The 21379-nt window shown below is 28.6% G+C and overlaps 10 non-coding genes across 10 annotated transcripts; 4 read left to right on the top strand and 6 right to left on the bottom strand.

Annotated features, from left to right (window-relative positions):
• Positions 1–1074: 1074 nt before the first annotated feature.
• Positions 1075–1147, bottom strand: Trnak-uuu (transfer RNA lysine (anticodon UUU)). Its single transcript has one exon. It is a non-coding gene; the product is annotated as a tRNA-Lys (tRNA).
• A 5865-nt stretch (positions 1148–7012) lies between these two features.
• Trnai-aau (transfer RNA isoleucine (anticodon AAU)) lies at positions 7013–7086 on the top strand. Its single transcript has one exon. It is a non-coding gene; the product is annotated as a tRNA-Ile (tRNA).
• A 7-nt stretch (positions 7087–7093) lies between these two features.
• Trnad-guc (transfer RNA aspartic acid (anticodon GUC)) lies at positions 7094–7165 on the top strand. The gene has a single exon. It is a non-coding gene; the product is annotated as a tRNA-Asp (tRNA).
• Positions 7166–7816: 651 nt separating this feature from the next.
• On the top strand, positions 7817–7889 carry Trnar-ucu (transfer RNA arginine (anticodon UCU)). The gene has a single exon. It is a non-coding gene; the product is annotated as a tRNA-Arg (tRNA).
• Positions 7890–7895: 6 nt separating this feature from the next.
• On the top strand, positions 7896–7977 carry Trnal-aag (transfer RNA leucine (anticodon AAG)). The gene has a single exon. It is a non-coding gene; the product is annotated as a tRNA-Leu (tRNA).
• Positions 7978–15003: 7026 nt separating this feature from the next.
• Trnal-aag (transfer RNA leucine (anticodon AAG)) lies at positions 15004–15085 on the bottom strand. Its single transcript has one exon. It is a non-coding gene; the product is annotated as a tRNA-Leu (tRNA).
• A 6-nt stretch (positions 15086–15091) lies between these two features.
• On the bottom strand, positions 15092–15164 carry Trnar-ucu (transfer RNA arginine (anticodon UCU)). The gene has a single exon. It is a non-coding gene; the product is annotated as a tRNA-Arg (tRNA).
• Positions 15165–15815: 651 nt separating this feature from the next.
• Positions 15816–15887, bottom strand: Trnad-guc (transfer RNA aspartic acid (anticodon GUC)). The gene has a single exon. It is a non-coding gene; the product is annotated as a tRNA-Asp (tRNA).
• Positions 15888–15894: 7 nt separating this feature from the next.
• Positions 15895–15968, bottom strand: Trnai-aau (transfer RNA isoleucine (anticodon AAU)). Its single transcript has one exon. It is a non-coding gene; the product is annotated as a tRNA-Ile (tRNA).
• A 3187-nt stretch (positions 15969–19155) lies between these two features.
• Positions 19156–19227, bottom strand: Trnac-gca (transfer RNA cysteine (anticodon GCA)). Its single transcript has one exon. It is a non-coding gene; the product is annotated as a tRNA-Cys (tRNA).
• Between the last annotated feature and the right edge of the window lie 2152 nt (positions 19228–21379).

Here is a 21379-nt window from a genome sequence, read left to right as displayed (position 1 = left end):
TCCTATTCATCGGGCTCATTTTTTGCTGCTTAATGTTTTCGTGGTTTAAAAAAATCCTCCCTATACTTTTATAAAAAAACAATTGCAATGTGCATTTATTGCGCTCGGTTGACGACTTTTTCGTGTGTTGGCGTCTTAGATAAACTGTATTTTTTGTTTAAAATTGTGCACTTTGGCACTTGAAAAAAATATAAAAAAGTTAAATGATAATAACCACGAAAACAAGAAAAAAATTAGTATTTCCTAATCTTGAATAAACAACACTTTGGTTACGCAGTTTTTGTATACCTTTAACACATTAAATAATTTTAAAGCCGATTTTTTTAATAAACACTAAGTAGTTTTTACAAAGAAGATATTTAAGAGAAAAAGTCAAATTTTGAAGAAATAACTTTTTGTAGGTCGTCGTGACTTTTAAAACTTTATTTAAAAAATTTCTGAAGTTTTTTTAGACTCAAGTTTGTATATAAGTTAAGTGAAAAGTCATCCCACTTTAAAATACTAAAATGAAAAATGAAAAAAATCTGTACATCTTCTATTAACTAAAAATGTGACTTCTGTATTTATATAAATTATATACTACAGCAATTCCAGAACAAAATAGTTCGCTGCGAGCAGGATTTAAATCTGAGTGGGCAATGTCCATTAGATTTCGAGTCCAACGCCTTAACCACTCGGCCATCGCAGCTCCCGTTGGAAATATACTTTTCTTGTTTATATAGTTAAGTAGTTGCCAATACAAAACAAATCATATTAAGAAACTAAGTAAATAAGTTTTTTTAAGTATATATAATTTATAGTTACAAAAGACTAAACTTTTCAAAAATTTGCTATTTAAATGTTATTTAGTTATGTTATAATTTTGTTATTTAGTTCTTATATCCAACAATAACTACTAATAAAGTTATATCAATACTAATTTACTCGTAAATATATTCAACAAAATATATTCTTCGTAAGTAGATGAAAAATGATTAATTTAAAAAATAAACAATGCATAGGCAAACATAACTATTTTTTTTTTAAATTGAGATGATAAAATTAAAACTTTTTCTAAAAAATAGTTAATAAAGGAGCCTGACAGGGGACTTGAACCCCTGACCGTTGGATTAAAAGTCCAACGCTCTACCGACTGAGCTAGCCAGGCTCACATCGACACTGAAATTATAGCGTTTATAATTAAAATCGTTATACATTGTGACGTAGTAATTCAAACTTTGTGACGTAGTTATTGAAACTAATGTTGCAAAATGGAAAATACTTTTCAAATTTTTTATTTAGTATTTAGGCTGTTACAAATTAATGGTAATACAAAATTGTTAGTAATCTTTGAATTAGGAATTGTAGTAATACTACTACTATTACTTTTTATTAATAGTACTATTACTAATTATCTTTATATTTTAATTTATATAAGTTAAGTTTAGTTCTGTTCTGGTAGAATTCACTTATTAATATACCATAGGATCGCACGTTATTATTATATTTTTTGTGAATTTATAGCTACAAACACTATCAAACTTTTAGATAAGACACGACTTGTTTAAGTTTGTTTTACACTTAATTAAAGGGAATAAAAAGTATAGCTTTAACTACAATTATACATGTAATTTATAAAATAAGGCATGTAAAACAATTGATTTAACGATTTGGGATTACTTTTTTAATTATACTTACACGTTAGTTTAAAAAGTTTAGTTTTTGTAAAGAAAAAAAAAACATAATTGTAAAATATATATAATATGAAGCTTTAATACTTTTTGAAATTTTTAGAATAAAATAAAAAACCAAGTATAGATAAGTTTATATTAAAAAAAGTAATTCTGTTTTTTCTATTTAGTTTGAACCGTTTAAAATAAAAAAATTACAAACTAGTAATAAAAAAAATCAATTTAATTATGAAAATGATAATTTTTTTGTTAACATAAAAACTAAACTAAATTTTACTAGTTAGTTTTGGTTACTTATAAACTTGTTTAAGGCTAGTATAGTTGGGAGCGGGTCAGAATGACACAGCGACAAAATGACACGGTCGTCTAATAGACACGGTGCGTCACTTTGGCACAGCGACAAAAAGACACAGAGCGTCACCTTGGCACGGTGCGTCAGTTTGGCACGGAAGGTCAATTTGTCATGGCGACAAAATGACACGGTGCGTCACTTTAGCACAGCGACAAAATGACACGGTGAGTCACTCTGGCACGGTGCGTCACTTTGACACAGAGGGTCACTTTGGCACAGCGACAAAAAGACACAGAGCGTCACCTTGGCACGGTGCGTCAGTTTGGCACGGAGGGTCAATTTGTCACGGCGACAAAATGACACGGTAAGTCACTTTAGCACAGCGACAAAATGACACGGTGAGTCACTCTGGCACGGTGCGTCACTTTGACACAGAGGGTCACTTTGGCACGGCGACAAAATGACACGGTGCGTCACTTTGGCACAGCGACAAAATGACATGGTGGGTCACTCTGGCACGGTGCGTCACTTGGCACAGAGGGTCACTTTGGCACGGCGACAAAATGACACGGTGCGTCAGTTTGGCACAGAGGGTCACTTTGGCACAGCGACAAAACGACACGGTGCGTCACTTTGGCACGGAGGGTCACTTTGACACAGCGACAAAATGACACGGTGCGTCACTTTGGCACGGAGGGTCACTTTGGCACAGCGACAAAACGACACGGTGCGTCACTTTACGGGGTCACTTTGACACAGCGACAAAACGACACGGTGCGTCACTTTGGCACGGAGGGTCACTTTGGCACAGCGACAAAACGACACGGAGGGTCACTTTAGCACAGCGACAAAATGACACGGAGGGTCACTTTAGCACAGCGACAAAATGACACGGTGGTTAATAAGGTAGGGAACGATTTGTTATGAAACTTCAATCTTCATTGGTATGGACAACGATCTTGTTTTTCTAGGAAACTTTTGGGTTTCCTGTCTTCTAACCGGTTTTGTAGAATCAGCAACAATCACATTGATTAACTTTGAAAACAAAGACCGCAGGAATTTTTGATTGTGAGGTCATGAAATAAAGTGAAACACGTAATGTTTATACCTGCTATGGTCCATCGTCGTACTTATAAACAACATACTCATTTTTAAGCAGTAGCAAGATGTCAGGTGTGCTTAAAAGCTGTGGTTAATAAACGACAAATAATTAATTGTATCATACAACGTTCACAAAGATGCAAAAGCAGCAACTTTTTTAACAAAATACGACTGCCAAAGTTAAAGGGAATTTATTTTTGATTTCTTTCAAATGGAAAAACTTAAACACAGTTTTGTACTAGAACTTGAAACGAGTAATAAAAATTTAAAAATGACTTGCCATTTTACGACTAGAAAGATAAAAACTCATATAAATATAATTTTTAAACTTCAGCAACATTCTGATTTAAAACATACAATCTACATTTTAGATCAATCATTCATCACATCAAAACGATAAACTAGTAGGTGTAAACACAGAGGAAAGTATTTGTTTTATAAACTAAAACTCAGACGTTATCAAAAACAACTTTTCTGCTGTTGTAATTCTAAATTATATTGCGGTTATTATTTTACGTTTTTATGCTTAAAAAAAGTAATACTTGCGCTCTTTTGGCGACTTAATACGTTGCAATTTCGAACTAAAATACTGCGTTCCCTGACGACCTACGTTAGTAGTAACATCTGAGAAAAGTCATTATACACTTGACTTAAAAGATCGAAATTTTGCGCCTCTGTGCGACTTATGTTAGTTGCAAAATATATTGTGCACTTATAAGTATAAACATAATGCTCTTTCGCAAATAAAATTGTGCACCTAAGCACTAAAAATGCATAGATAAAATTATAAGTACAAATAACCGCAAATAAATTAGTTTTATAGCAAAACATTCCCTACATCAAGCATCTCTTTAAATAAATTTCAATAAACCACTAATACACACTTGTAATACAATTGTAGACTTGCTTTAACAAAATACAATGTTTCTCACTTTTATATAAGTATAACTTCGCAAAATAAAACATTATTGCAATTGACATTGTCAAGATTTTAAACTCGTTAAAAAGTTGATTAGTAATTATTTAAATTATTTTCTCGCTCCGTTTTTTAACGGATTAGGCGTCTGATTCCTATTAGAATATTCCTAAAGCTCAGGCAACTCGTGGTCTCTAATGTCTCAATACAGATATTGGAGACCACGGGTTGCCCATGATAATTAGGTAAATAGAGCGTCGCTTTCACCAATTACTTCCAATTGCCCCATACTTTCAAAATGTTGTCTATTTTATATCAAAATATTTTTTTTTTTCATCAGAAAGAAATTAACTCCTAATTAATAAACAATATTGTTTTAAGATTTTAGAAAATAGTTTTTAGAAATCCTAGAAAATGTATTTATTTTTACAAAAAACTCCGTTTTTATTCGCAAGATTAAAAATAGAAAATTAAATATTATTTTCATAACAGAGTTAAGACAAAACCAAGTTTTTTAAAAGTTTGTAATAAAACTCAAGAATATAAAGTAACAGAAAAGGTTAACTAGCAAATTAAAATCTGCTTTTACTGTATTATTATGAAATTCACTTACTGATTTTGTATTAAATATAAATGCTAAAGCTTAAATTTGTAAATTGTATTTTAAAATTAAAAAAAGTGACGCACCGTGTCATTTTGTCGCTGTGCCAAAGTGACGCACCGTGTCATTTTGTCGCCGTGCCAAAGTGACGCACCGTGCTAGAGTGACGCACCGTGTCATTTTGACGCTGTGCAAAAGTGACGCACCGTGTCATTTTGTCGCCGTGCCAAAGTGACCCTCCGTGTCGAAGTGACGCACCGTGACAAAGCAGAAGTGTTACTGTTACAATTATTAATTTCTTTATACTACCATTGTATTAGGTTATCTGACTTAACACTGTTTTAGTTTAAAAAAAAAATCTGCGTGAAAAATATGTTATATAGCGATAAAACTGCTCTTTTATGGCTAATACATAACTGACAAAACACTTACAAAAATATTAAAATATTATACAACCTTAAATTGTATTATACTACCAAAAGGCCTAAAAGTTCATCTAATGTTTTTATTCTTAAATATAGAAAAATAACAAAACATTTAAAAAAAAGTTCAATATGGCGTATGAGTAAAAAATCTTTATAACTGATTTAAAAATCTAATATTAATTCAGTTGTTTTGGAAATTTTTTGGAAACCAATTTACTAGCTTAACTATTTTATTTCTAAGTTAGTTTTCTTTTCACATAGTTTTTCTTAAACTGATTTTATACACTGATTACAAAATTGGAATATAGATCTGTTGATTAAAATTTCATGCAGTTTTTTAAGTTGTATATAAAACTTACTTTAAGTATAAGTAAAAGGTAAAGTAAATGCATCTAGAAATTTTTTTAAAACAAAACATAACTTATAATTTATATTGGTTTCCTTCTTAGAGAGATTTTTTTTAATTTAGATTTTTAGCTGTTTTTAAACTTGTAAAGTTTTAAGGTTAATCTAAATAAATTAAAAAAATTCAATTTAATTAAAGGTCAGTTATAGTAGAGAACTTTTATTTTCTCATTTCAGAACATACTATTAAACATTTTATATTGTGTTACACTGAGTTGCACAGTAGTGTGACTTTATACTTACTTTAAAAGTAGTTTTTTGTACTTTGATTACTTTGTTAAACAGTTGGTATAGAAAAGCATTTTTTGAATCACTTATTTTTTACATTGCATGCAAAGTTTTTAGCATGTTTAAATTGAAGTAAAGGCTTATTTTAAAACTTGCACACTAATGCACAGAGTTAGGGTTTTATATTAAGATAATATTTAGCTATCAAAAAAACATAATCATAGACAATTTTTTGTGTTAGTAAAACCTGTTGAAAAACTCAAACTTATGAATTGTTATATCTGTCACCAAAATCAGTTAACTGATGCAGAAAATGAACAAATTTATTTTTTTTGTACTACCGTTGTAATATTAGAAATATATTTGGAATTTAAGAATGCTTACAAAAATGTATTTTTGACATTACTGCTTAAATGCCTATCAAAGCCTAAGTGAAATGCTTTTAAATTTATGCTTTAAGAAACTCTATCGTATTATATTAAATAATTCTTAGGGTTTGAAAAGTACAATGTTATTTTTCTGTGATAAAGATAGTAATTAAAACTAACTTACTTAAAGTTTATACTTTCAAAAACTTTTTTTTTCTTGAACTAAATTCAAACTCAGTAATTAGTAAATTGCTGTAGTTTTTAAAATTATATTTCTTGTTGAGTTTATATTATATAAGATATTTATTTATGCACCACTTATTTAAAACTCCTCTAAATACTTCTGAAGTTTCTCATGGATATGACTGATGAGCAGACTTATGCTGTTTATATTTGTCACGATTAAAGTTGACTGTTTTGATAACCTTAATTTTTTTTTTCCTCAAGTAACCTGTTTTTACTTTTCAGTTTAATTTAAGGTTTAAATTTATCTATCCAGCAAATAGGGTAGCTAATATAAAATATTTGCAGCTTTAAGTATTTATAACTTATTATGTTTGCTAGATATATAAATACAACTAATATTTATAAATGTTTATATATTTTTTTATTCTTAATGCTGTTTAAATGCACTTCAAAAACTCTAAAAAAACATTACGTTTATGCTTAATAGACATAACATTTCAATCAACTTCCGCATATTTGCAAATTTTAAGTAAACTTGAGATTTTATTTCTATTAATTCAATAAAAGTAAATGAAAAGCTTAATAACTTGTAAAAATAAGCATACCAATTGTTCATAAAACATTGTTATTTAAACTTCATGCAACTATAAAAACATTATTTGCTCGAAGTAATAGAGAAACAAGTAATTAAAACAACAAAACAAAAAATGTTAAGGAATTAATGTGTTTCCCTCAGAGACGTAGTCGCGCAGTGTCGATCACGACGTATCAATCGAAATTTCCAGCTTTATAAACTAAAAATTTGCTAGTACTTATGTGTGGCCGGTTAGCTCAGTTGGTTAGAGCGTCGTGCTAATAACGCGAATGTCGCGGGTTCGATCCCCGTACTGGCCACATCTCATCCTCGTTAGTATAGTGGTGAGTATTCCCGCCTGTCACGCGGGCGACCGGGGTTCGATTCCCCGACGGGGAGCATTTTTATTTTGCTAAAACTTTAGTTGATATTAATGATGACGTAACTGTCATAGTTATTGTGTAAATAAATAAATTAACACTAATATAAGCTAAATAGACGTTTATAAAACGAACAAATTTAATAAAAACTGTTTTGAACTTCAACCAATGTAATTTTTCTTATTAACTATTCTAGAATAAAACTGTTATAGTTTACTCAGCAGTGGTTAAAAAGTTTGTTTATAACTTGACAAAGGTTTTTATGATAATTAGTTTGAATTGTTGTAACAAATAAACCCATTTGTTTTTATAAGTACGTAAATAAACTTAACTTTTATAAACTCAGAAAGCTAAATATTATTTCTATAAAATAAATCAAGTTTATTTTCTTATTAAATTAATAGTTACGTGTTAAAAGCATATAGTAAACTTTGTTATTTTTTAAAACTGTAGCAAAGATATACATGTATAAAAATAAGATGTATGAAATAACTTAACTATAAGTAATTTTATTATTTACAGCTTTAGAAAATATAAATATCATTCCTATGTAATTAAATTTATCTCAATTAGTCTATGTTTGCTTTGCATATATATTAAATGCTTCAATTATTACGTCACGAATAGTCAATTTGAAATTATAAACCGTGCCGTGCCAATATCCACAAGCGTCTCCGTAGCGCAATGGATAGCGCGCTGGACTTCTAATCCAGAGGTTCCGGGTTCGAGTCCCTGTGGAGATGTGTTAAGGTAGCGTGGCCGAGCGGTCTAAGGCGCTGGATTAAGGCTCCAGTCTCTTCGGAGGCGTGGGTTCGAATCCTACTGCTGCCATCTCCTTTATTAACTTTTATCAAATGTTTTACAGTAAATTTGGTTTAATCGTCATGATGTTATATGCTTAGACATAAATAAACTTTAAAGAAATATATATCTAATATTTTCGTTGTTTAATACTTAGTTAAACCGAAAATTATGATTATTTAAAACATAACTACGGACGATAAGCTGATTTTAGCTTGTTAAAGAAAGACCTTACCCAGTAAAATTAGAAAACAGATTAAAAAACGAATCGGGGAACACATTCTTATATAGAAATAAAATTTTCTTAAACATAAAACGAGCATAACAAATTTAATATTTTGTTCATTAATCAAAAACTAAATATATTACTAATTACACTGACCTTAACCTCTTGCAAGAGTGATGCAATGTGCGAAAATGACGCTTTGTGCAAAATGACTCTCGTGCAAAAGCGACACTATGTCTAATATATATATAATAAAACAAACGTTTATATCAGGGTTTCCCAAACTTATTTACTAAATCGCCCCCTTTTCAGAAATTTGAAAAAAAATCGCCCCCCATGATTTTACAAAGTAGTTTTTCTTTTCAGTACAAAATTTTAAGCCAAAAAAGTTGTGTTTGAAATGTAATTCAGTCCGGTACTTCTTTTGCACGCACTTTTGGGCTATGTTTAAAATAGTTTACAGGGCTTTAGAAAATAATCTACAGTTATTTTCTTATAAGCCCAGTAAAGTATATAAAAATACTTAATTATTAAAAATTCTTTACTAACTTGTAATCAATCCTTTTTAAATATGAATTGTTTCAAAACTAATAAAACTTTTAGGTTAGTGGTGGACTACTTTTGTAGTTAGCAATTCATATTTACTAAAAAGTCTTTTCTAGTTTCAACTCGTTAAAAAATAAGATTGCGGGATGCATAATTTAAAAAAATAACGTATAAGAAAATAAAAAAACTGGAGGGAAATTGTAATAAAATGTTTAGTATTATTGTGATCTAAGAAATACTATTGTGAACTGATACCCAAGTTGAAAGCGTATTTCAAAATATTAAGTATCAAAAAACTAATTTTATTTATTTTTCAGAAAGTAGTTTTCAAGTTAATCAGCAGGTCGAAAATGACGCTTTGTGCAAAATGACTCTCGTGCAAAAGCGACACTATGTCTTATATATATATATAATAAAACAAACTTTTATATACTGCTTCGTTTAACTACCAGGTTTCGGTGAGCATGAGTTGACCTTTTCAAATAACAACAAGACAGTAAATAATATTTAGACAATGGCTGTAAATTTGATCCGAACATATTGATGCGTAAAAACATAAACAAAAGAATTTTGATACTAAATGTTCAAATTTAATGAAAAATGCATAGTTGGGTAAATTTAATATAAGTATTAATTACTGAAAATGAAAGTTTTTTTAACTTAATGTAATAAAAAAATTTAAATAGAAAAAGTTTAAGGGAAAGGAAAAAAAAAACTTTATTACTGAAGGTGGATACAACTTAACACTTATAGCTGTAGTATTACTTGACGAATGTAATTAAATTTGTTCTAATTATGACCTGTTGTAGTTTTATATACTGAAAACGCGTTACAGCACTGAAAAAAGTGAAGTTATTATCTCACGCGCTCATTATAAATTTATATACGCTAATATGATTAATTATGAGTTGTATCGAGTACTTTTAAGACTCTTGATCTTTCAAATTTGTTTACAACAAAGTTAACAGTACAAAGTTGAAATAATTAGGTCCTTGTAGTTTGTAACGATGATTTGATGTCATAATGGTCTTATCAACAGCTCAAAGTCCAAAACTTGAAAATACATTTTCGACATAAAACTCATAATAGTTACTTCAATATATGAACGTTTTTGATACTTAAGTAGTCCATTGGTTTACAAAAACATCTACTTTTTAAATTGTAATTTAAGTTATGCCTTATTGTTGAAGATAACTATATTTCAATATGTGCTTACCTTTAATTGTTCAATACTGCATAATTACGACGAATTAATTTCTGCAGTTTTAAAAGGATTTCTTTTACAAATTAAACTTAATACAAACTACTGTAATTTTTTTACATTTTCAAGTTGAACATTATTGTTCAAAAAAAACACTCTCAAGTCTTCTTAACAAGTAGTGATAAACATAAAACGTCTTAAAAATAAAAGAAAAAATTCTGTTTTTAGGTTTTGTAGATTTACATGCTATTTATCCCTGCAAGGTGAGCTTTAAAGTGCTACTAATTCGCTTTATTTGCTTTATCAGACAATAAATTTTGTCTTTTAGTTACATGCTGTAAACTAAAAATGTTCATGTAAAAATTTGCTTTATTATTTATTACAAAATGTTTGCGTTTTAAAATTTAACTATTCAGACAAACTCTCAAAGTATTTATGTGTTTACAAACTAAAATAAATTGACCACGATGGGACTCGAACCCACAATCTTCCGATCGTAGCCGGACGCCTTATCCATTGGGCCACGCGGCCGGTCGATCATGCTCTCATAATAGCGTATATAAATTTATAATGAGCGCGTGAGATAATAACTTCACTTTTTTCAGTGCTGTAACGCGTTTTCAGTATATAAAACTACAACAGGTCATAATTAGAACAAATTCAATTACATTCGACAAGTAATACTACAGCTATAAGTGTTAAGTTGTATCCATCTTCACTAATAAAGTTTTTTTTTTCCTTTCCCTTAAACTTTTTCTATTTAAAATTTTTTATTACATTAAGTTAAAAAAACTTTCATTTTCAGTAATTAATACTTATATTAAATTTACCCAACTATGCATTTTTCATTAAATTTGAACACTTAGTATCAAAATTCTTTTGTTTATGTTTTTACGCATCAATATGTTCGGTTCAAATTTACAGCTATTGTCTAAATATTATTTACTGTCTTGTTGTTATTTGAAAAGGTCAACTCATGCTCACCGAAACCTGGTAGTTAAACGAAGCAGTATATAAACCAGGGTTTCCCAAAGTGGGCGATATCGCCCCCCTGGGGGCGATTTTAGTAAGTCGGGGGGCGATAATTAGTAAGGGGGCGAAAGGGTGGGCGATAACTAGTAAGGAGGCGAAAAGGGGGCGATTTTAAAATTTTGGGCAGTTATAAAATTTTTACTTTTTATCTTGCTGTTTTACTAGTTTTAGCTTGCTATTAAATATTTGACCATGAGGTAAAACTTAAACAAAAAAGTTTATTTTGTTTATGTAAAATATAGAAAAAAAACCAATTGCTTATGATTCCTACTTTCAAGTAAATTACATATTTTCATTCATATATTTTTTTACTTAAAAATTACATAAGTCATAGACGATCGGAATCCATCTCGACATTTTATAACCTGACATATATGTTATTTGTGATCATAAATGGTATATAAAAATCTATGGTGTCTATTAATAAGTATCACCTCATGATATTTCAAATTGTTTTTTGAAAATTTACTAAGTTTGACTAAATAGATTTATGCAAATTTTATATTTTATTCGCGACCGGTTTCGATGGCAAGAGATTGCGACCTTTTCAAGCAAAAATAAAATATGAAACTGCATATAACAATGTTAGTTAATTATACTGTTTTTTAAAAACTTTTTCATGCGTGAAGAATATAAACAAAAACAAAAATGTTGCATATTCGAAAATTCAAGCATATCAGAGTATATTTAGGTAAAATTGGTACAAGTTAGAAAAAAAAAAAGAATTGAAATAATATTAATATAATGAGTCAAAAAAAAAAAAACTGAATCCAGAGCTTAGACTAAGAAATAAAACTATACAGGGTTGCCAATTTACCTAGAAACCTGGAAAAACCTGGAGTTTGACAATTTAGGCAAAAAAAAACCTGGAAAATTCTGGAATGTTTAACAATTTTGAATTATTAAAAAGTAAAATTTCGATTTGTCACAATAAAGCTATCATATAGATAAAAATATGAATCCCTTTGAGGCAGATCTTTTTGAAGTAAACGACTTACAGGAAACGTTCTCAGACTTACAAACTGACCTTGAACTTAAAGTAAACTTTTCCAAAGAACGATCTGAAAGCTTTTAGACTCAACAAAAACTAAGACAAAAGCTTCCAATAATTTAAAAGAAATTTATATTGTTCTTTATAGCTTTTCCTTCTAGCTATGGTATTAAAAAAACTTTCAGTTCAGTTATTAACATTTTGAGCAAAAGATCTAATCTAGATATTTGTAAAGGAGGTGACTTAAAGCTTTATTTTACTAATTTAGAATCAGATTAGAAAAACTTGCAAGAATTCATGAACCTCATCCTTCGCATTATATTTGAATTCAGTAGCAGACATTATTTTATGAAAGTTTTTTTATTTATTTGATCTTTTAAAATACTTCTTGTTTAATCTGGTTTGTATTGTATTTAAGTAGTCTTTTTATATTAAAAATTCTTTCAAGTTATTTATTCTATAACAGGTTTGCATAATGCCTAATAAATATTAATAACGGTAGACTTTCTCTTGAGATGCACTTTTTACCTAAAAAAGTGCAAACTTATATTTTCTTAAGTTTAAGACAAAAAAAGTCTATACTAACTAAGTATTAATAAAACAAAAAAAATAATTTTATAGCTCATATAGATCTATTTTTTAAATGAATGTCTGTTTTATGTTTTAGTGGATTTCATGTTTATTCATAACATTATTGCATATAACATATTGAAATTTGTCATTTTGTAAAAATAAATGATAATGCATTTTTGAGTTCGCCTTTTTTCGATTTTGTTCAAAGTGCGAACTTAAGCGGAAGTCTACTGAAACTATTAGATGGTTTATGTTTTAAAAATGTTAATAGTTTTTTTTTGACCTGGTTAATTTTGTAGTTTATACTTGTCGTTTTACATTACACTAAAAGTGTTTAAAGCATAGTGATTAAAATATTTGTTTAAAAAATATTTATTTGATCTTGTTTAATCTGTTTATTTAACAAATAAAAAAATCTTGATAACCATTAAAGTTTTTATGTCAAAAAAGATTTTTTTTGGTTTTAAAAGAGTATAGATTTAAGGTCTTTATTTGAGATGACTTAAAATTTTTCATCAAAAAGATTCTTAAACTCATTTTTATTTTCTAACTTGATTTATTATTGTTAAGAAATTCATATATTGAGGATTTTCAAACTATTACTACAACTGTTTTTTGTTTTATCTTTTTTCAAAGTATCTTAGCAATTAGAATGTGTTGTTTATTTTAATATTTCAACACTAGCTTTTAGTTTTTTACTATTTTTCTCTGATAAATTATTATAGGCTAATAGCTAGAAAAAAAAATAAACAAAATTAAATAAGCCATCAAAAAGACTGCTACAGTTACAAAACAAAATTTTAACCTAATTAACAGTTTTTTTTAATTGATTACTATCTGTTCACAGAATTAACTGTAAAACATTTGATTTTTTTTGAGTTTAAATGAAGATAAAAAAGTTTGTTAGAATTAAAGTTTAGTTTCCTTAAGGTTATTCCAAGTCAAATATTATTTCATGGTATTCTACTACGCAACATATATTTTAAAATGTTTAAAATTAAAATTTTAACTTTACAGCTAACTTTCTTATAATATATCTTCGCATTGAAATTTATAATTTTACTGAATTAACTGAAGCTGTTAATGAAACTACTTTTTATGTGAGATAATCAATCAGTCGGTCAACTTTCCTCAAACTAGATCAGAAATTATGTTTTAATATTTATTTCATTATGTGTAAAATAAACTTTCATTCTTTTATAGTATTTTAATCTCTGGTATAGTAATTTTAGAATATGCCTATTTATAAAAAAAAATTAAATATTTTGTGCGGCTTAAATAAGTTACTTAGTATTAACTACTAAATGTCCAAAATTCGTTATATGAGAGATTATTACAATGCCAGGTTTCAGTTAAGATTTTAGATGGGTAACGTACGGTTCGGATTCAGTCAAATTTCGACCTGCTGATTAACTTGAAAACTACTTTCTGAAAAATAAATAAAATTAGTTTTTTGATACTTAATATTTTGAAATACGCTTTCAACTTGGGTATCAGTTCACAATAGTATTTCTTAGATCACAATAATACTAAACATTTTATTACAATTTCCCTCCAGTTTTTTTATTTTCTTATACGTTATTTTTTTAAATTATGCATCCCGCAATCTTATTTTTTAACGAGTTGAAACTAGAAAAGACTTTTTAGTAAATATGAATTGCTAACTACAAAAGTAGTCCACCACTAACCTAAAAGTTTTATTAGTTTTGAAACAATTCATATTTAAAAAGGATTGATTACAAGTTAGTAAAGAATTTTTAATAATTAAGTATTTTTATATACTTTACTGGGCTTATAAGAAAATAACTGTAGATTATTTTCTAAAGCCCTGTAAACTATTTTAAACATAGCCCAAAAGTGCGTGCAAAAGAAGTACCGGACTGAATTACATTTCAAACACAACTTTTTTGGCTTAAAATTTTGTACTGAAAAGAAAAACTACTTTGTAAAATCATGGGGGGCGATTTTTTTTCAAATTTCTGAAAAGGGGGCGATTTAGTAAATAAGTTTGGGAAACCCTGATATAAACGTTTGTTTTATTATATATATATTAGACATAGTGTCGCTTTTGCACGAGAGTCATTTTGCACAAAGCGTCATTTTCGCACATTGCATCACTCTTGCAAGAGGTTAAGGTCAGTGTAATTAGTAATATATTTAGTTTTTGATTAATGAACAAAATATTAAATTTGTTATGCTCGTTTTATGTTTAAGAAAATTTTATTTCTATATAAGAATGTGTTCCCCGATTCGTTTTTTAATCTGTTTTCTAATTTTACTGGGTAAGGTCTTTCTTTAACAAGCTAAAATCAGCTTATCGTCCGTAGTTATGTTTTAAATAATCATAATTTTCGGTTTAACTAAGTATTAAACAACGAAAATATTAGATATATATTTCTTTAAAGTTTATTTATGTCTAAGCATATAACATCATGACGATTAAACCAAATTTACTGTAAAACATTTGATAAAAGTTAATAAAGGAGATGGCAGCAGTAGGATTCGAACCCACGCCTCCGAAGAGACTGGAGCCTTAATCCAGCGCCTTAGACCGCTCGGCCACGCTACCTTAACACATCTCCACAGGGACTCGAACCCGGAACCTCTGGATTAGAAGTCCAGCGCGCTATCCATTGCGCTACGGAGACGCTTGTGGATATTGGCACGGCACGGTTTATAATTTCAAATTGACTATTCGTGACGTAATAATTGAAGCATTTAATATATATGCAAAGCAAACATAGACTAATTGAGATAAATTTAATTACATAGGAATGATATTTATATTTTCTAAAGCTGTAAATAATAAAATTACTTATAGTTAAGTTATTTCATACATCTTATTTTTATACATGTATATCTTTGCTACAGTTTTAAAAAATAACAAAGTTTACTATATGCTTTTAACACGTAACTATTAATTTAATAAGAAAATAAACTTGATTTATTTTATAGAAATAATATTTAGCTTTCTGAGTTTATAAAAGTTAAGTTTATTTACGTACTTATAAAAACAAATGGGTTTATTTGTTACAACAATTCAAACTAATTATCATAAAAACCTTTGTCAAGTTATAAACAAACTTTTTAACCACTGCTGAGTAAACTATAACAGTTTTATTCTAGAATAGTTAATAAGAAAAATTACATTGGTTGAAGTTCAAAACAGTTTTTATTAAATTTGTTCGTTTTATAAACGTCTATTTAGCTTATATTAGTGTTAATTTATTTATTTACACAATAACTATGACAGTTACGTCATCATTAATATCAACTAAAGTTTTAGCAAAATAAAAATGCTCCCCGTCGGGGAATCGAACCCCGGTCGCCCGCGTGACAGGCGGGAATACTCACCACTATACTAACGAGGATGAGATGTGGCCAGTACGGGGATCGAACCCGCGACATTCGCGTTATTAGCACGACGCTCTAACCAACTGAGCTAACCGGCCACACATAAGTACTAGCAAATTTTTAGTTTATAAAGCTGGAAATTTCGATTGATACGTCGTGATCGACACTGCGCGACTACGTCTCTGAGGGAAACACATTAATTCCTTAACATTTTTTGTTTTGTTGTTTTAATTACTTGTTTCTCTATTACTTCGAGCAAATAATGTTTTTATAGTTGCATGAAGTTTAAATAACAATGTTTTATGAACAATTGGTATGCTTATTTTTACAAGTTATTAAGCTTTTCATTTACTTTTATTGAATTAATAGAAATAAAATCTCAAGTTTACTTAAAATTTGCAAATATGCGGAAGTTGATTGAAATGTTATGTCTATTAAGCATAAACGTAATGTTTTTTTAGAGTTTTTGAAGTGCATTTAAACAGCATTAAGAATAAAAAAATATATAAACATTTATAAATATTAGTTGTATTTATATATCTAGCAAACATAATAAGTTATAAATACTTAAAGCTGCAAATATTTTATATTAGCTACCCTATTTGCTGGATAGATAAATTTAAACCTTAAATTAAACTGAAAAGTAAAAACAGGTTACTTGAGGAAAAAAAAAATTAAGGTTATCAAAACAGTCAACTTTAATCGTGACAAATATAAACAGCATAAGTCTGCTCATCAGTCATATCCATGAGAAACTTCAGAAGTATTTAGAGGAGTTTTAAATAAGTGGTGCATAAATAAATATCTTATATAATATAAACTCAACAAGAAATATAATTTTAAAAACTACAGCAATTTACTAATTACTGAGTTTGAATTTAGTTCAAGAAAAAAAAAGTTTTTGAAAGTATAAACTTTAAGTAAGTTAGTTTTAATTACTATCTTTATCACAGAAAAATAACATTGTACTTTTCAAACCCTAAGAATTATTTAATATAATACGATAGAGTTTCTTAAAGCATAAATTTAAAAGCATTTCACTTAGGCTTTGATAGGCATTTAAGCAGTAATGTCAAAAATACATTTTTGTAAGCATTCTTAAATTCCAAATATATTTCTAATATTACAACGGTAGTACAAAAAAAATAAATTTGTTCATTTTCTGCATCAGTTAACTGATTTTGGTGACAGATATAACAATTCATAAGTTTGAGTTTTTCAACAGGTTTTACTAACACAAAAAATTGTCTATGATTATGTTTTTTTGATAGCTAAATATAATCTTAATATAAAACCCTAACTCTGTGCATTAGTGTGCAAGTTTTAGAATAAGCCTTTACTTCAATTTAAAAATGCTAAAATCTTTGCATGCAATGTAAAAAATAAGTGATTCAAAAAATGCTTTTCTATACCAACTGTTTAACAAAGTAATCAAAGTACAAAAAACTACTTTTAAAGTAAGTATAAAGTCACACTACTGTGCAACTCAGTGTAACACAATATAAAATGTTTAATAGTATGTTCTGAAATGAGAAAATAAAAGTTCTCTACTATAACTGACCTTTAATTAAATTGAATTTTTTTAATTTATTTAGATTAACCTTAAAACTTTACAAGTTTAAAAACAGCTAAAAATCTAAATTAAAAAAAATCTCTCTAAGAAGGAAACCAATATAAATTATAAGTTATGTTTTGTTTTAAAAAAATTTCTAGATGCATTTACTTTACCTTTTACTTATACTTAAAGTAAGTTTTATATACAACTTAAAAAACTGCATGAAATTTTAATCAACAGATCTATATTCCAATTTTGTAATCAGTGTATAAAATCAGTTTAAGAAAAACTATGTGAAAAGAAAACTAACTTAGAAATAAAATAGTTAAGCTAGTAAATTGGTTTCCAAAAAATTTCCAAAACAACTGAATTAATATTAGATTTTTAAATCAGTTATAAAGATTTTTTACTCATACGCTATATTGAACTTTTTTTTAAATGTTTTGTTATTTTTCTATATTTAAGAATAAAAACATTAGATGAACTTTTAGGCCTTTTGGTAGTATAATACAATTTAAGGTTGTATAATATTTTAATATTTTTGTAAGTGTTTTGTCAGTTATGTATTAGCCATAAAAGAGCAGTTTTATCGCTATATAACATATTTTTCACGCAGATTTTTTTTTTAAATAAAAACAGTGTTAAGTCAGATAACCTAATACAATGGTAGTATAAAGAAATTAATAATTGTAACAGTAACACTTCTGCTTTGTCATGGTGCGTCACTTCGACACGAAGGGTCACTTTGGCACGGCGACAAAATGACACGGTGCGTCACTTTGGCACAGCGACAAAATGACACGGTGCGTCACTCTGGCACGGTGCGTCACTTTGGCACAGAGGGTCACTTTGGCACGGCGACAAAACGACACGGTGCGTCACTTTGGCACGGCGACAAAATGACACGGAGGGTCACTTTGGCACAGCGACAAAATGACACGGAGCGTCACTTTGGCACAGAGGGTCACTTTGGCACTGCGTTGTGACGTAACTTTTCAAACTTTCTGACGTAGTTATTGAACCTAAAGTTGCAACAGTAGAAAATACTTTTTGAATTATTCTTGTAAGCTAATATAAATTACTGATATTACAACACTTTTTGTAACCTTTGAGTTAACCATTGTAGCACTACTATTACAATATTACTAAAGTTGCATACACTAAAGCAATTGGTTTCAGTTTTATTTTTTAACACTTATTTTTTGAAAATAAATCAAAACCTTGTTTACGTATTTTTTTTGACTAGTTAAGCAATCAGAAAGGTCTTTTATTTTATTTTTGTAATAACTTAATTATCTTTAAAAGTTTTAGATAACTTCGGAGTACATACTATAACATACTCGGAGAATTAAAAGCATAACATAAAAGTTTTAATACTAGAAGAAATGAATAGTTAATCGAAAAAAAATATTTAATATGTTAAAATACAAACACTTAAAAAGATCTTAATATTACAGTCTAGAGGCTATTCTGTAAGCCTAGTGCAAATGTGGTACGGCTGTTGATTAATATATTACTAATTTATAGTCGTATAGACACACCGCCTAACTGTTCAACATCAAGCAAAGTTTTCTTGCGTAAAGCATAAATTGTTAATTATCAACCAAAACTATTAAGCATCAAGCAAAATTATTCAACATCATAAAAAGTATTAAGAATGAAGCAAAACTATTAGTCATCAAACTTAATTATTCGACATCAAAAATACTATTTCGTTTTATTTGAAGAGGAGGGGACACTCGGATTTGAACCAAGGGCCTATCGATCTGCAGTTGATTGCTCTACCACTGAGCTATATCCCCTCACATCCACATTAATACAGAACAAATTATAAACAGTTTGTCAGCGTTGCCTAAAGCAAAACTGTTAACAACTGATTGAATTCGACTTATTTTTTTGTAGCTGAATAATCCTTTTGCAATAGTTTTTAAACCTTTACGACAAACTCTTACTAAAACACTTTAAAACTTTTTCCTTTCACTAAAAAATCAATATTTAACAAAAAAAAGTTAATTTTTATTTAGTTTCAGTTATTTAAACACTATTTTTGAAATAATTTTTCGAATTTTTTTATTTTACAACAATAAATGAATAACATTTTAAAAGGTAGCAACGTTAATGTAGTTTACAATACTAAATAAAAACAATCACTCTTTTGTATACGTTTTAGGTTTATTGAATTATAATTTAACTTTATAAGAACTTAAACTTCTAAAGTATCGAGCATAACACTTCTTTACCACTATATATTTTTTTCAAGAATGCTTACTTACTAATTAGTTTAATTAAGTTTATTTTATGATGTATATATGTAAAACTTAAATAGAATTTTTTTAAAGAACCTATTTTATTTAAAATGTGATTAAAGCTAACGTTTAATCCAACTTATTAATTTCTTAATTTATTTAATTTCATGTATTTTAAGTACAAAAAGTTACATAAAGGTGTTCATAGATTTGTGTAGTTTATAAACGAAATTTGTTACACAGCTTAAAAACTAACTTCTAATTTTCTATTCAAATAGAAAGTTCTTCACCGGGAATCGAACCCGGGCCGCCTGGGTGAAAGCCAGGAATCCTAACCACTAGATCAGTGCTTCTGAAATGGGGTTCCGCGGAACCCTAGGGTTCCGCGACGCCTCTCAGGGGTTCCGCGAAGCCTTTAGAAATTAAAAAAAGAAATTTGAAAGAAAAAAACATATAAATTATAAAACTTCAAAAAAACTAGAACACATAAAATGGAAAACATATATAATTAAAGCATTCATTGATCTGCTTAGTGTGTATCTAGTGGTAGAAATTTTAATTAGTATTCATTATTAATAGGTGTCCTGGTTGCGCAAATTTTTGTAAATTTTTTGAAATTCTATTTTTAGTGAAGTCATTAAAATACTGGTATTATCACTAAAGCAACAATGTAGGAGCGATCAAAACAAATTCTAAATGTTTACACAATAAAACTAAATAAAAGATCTTTATCAGAAACTTATTTCTAGTATATTATATTGTTTCAAATGCTGTAAAAATGTTTAAAAATATGTCTATTAGCTTGATTTAAAATTTAATATGTATAAAAGCTTATTTTCTACTTAAAAAATTCTACTATAATGAAATGAAATGTGTCGAAAATTATTTTATCAGCAAGGGTTTAGAGTGGAATAAATGTGTCGGCATTTGTACTGGCGGTTCAGCGTCTATGACTGGGTCCAAAAATGGTGTAGTGAGGAAAATAAAGGATAAAGCAGTTGAAGCTAAATGGATACATTGTTTTTTACATAGAGAAAATTTGGCAACAAAACATCTTCCTTCTTGATTAGAAGAATTTCTCTCAGCGTCGATTAAAACTGTTAATTTTATAAAGAAAAGTGACACAAAGGCCAGATGTTTCAATAACTTATGTGAAAGTCTAGATGCTGACCATCTGCGACTTCTTTATCACAACGAAGTTCGCTGGCTGTCGAAGGGGCGGACACTGGTTCGTCTCGTTGAATTAAAGTAGCAGGTGTTCACCCAGTAAGCAATGGTTGGCAAAGGTTAGCAATGGTAATTTTGCGATGTTCCACCGGTTTGATGAGGCCAATGAAAAATGCACAGATTTCAACTTCTCTGACGAAATATACAACCATCTTGATCTTTTGTCTATAAAGTTTCAACATTATTTTCCTGAAGATGTTCACATCGGAAATTTATGGATTTTGAATCCTTTTATGTGTTATATTGCTTTAGAAGAAGTGAATCTTCCTACAGATACAGAAAACGAATTGCTGCAACTATCTTAAGATAGCAATTTAAAATTGAGTTTCAAAGGGAAGGAGTTTTTAGATTTTTGGATATGTGAAATTTCAGAGTACCCCGTATTAGCAAAGCATGTATTAAAATTTATTTTACCATTCACCACCACTTATCTTTGCGAGTCCGTCTTTTCGCATGTAACAAACATTAAAACGAAGCAAAA

The sequence above is a fragment of the Thalia democratica genome, chromosome 2 (assembly GCF_965202585.1).
Source record: "Thalia democratica chromosome 2, ktThaDemo2.hap1.1, whole genome shotgun sequence".
In the NCBI taxonomy this organism is placed as follows: Eukaryota; Metazoa; Chordata; class Thaliacea; order Salpida; family Salpidae; genus Thalia; species Thalia democratica.
This window is presented reverse-complemented; position numbering and strand designations above follow the sequence as displayed.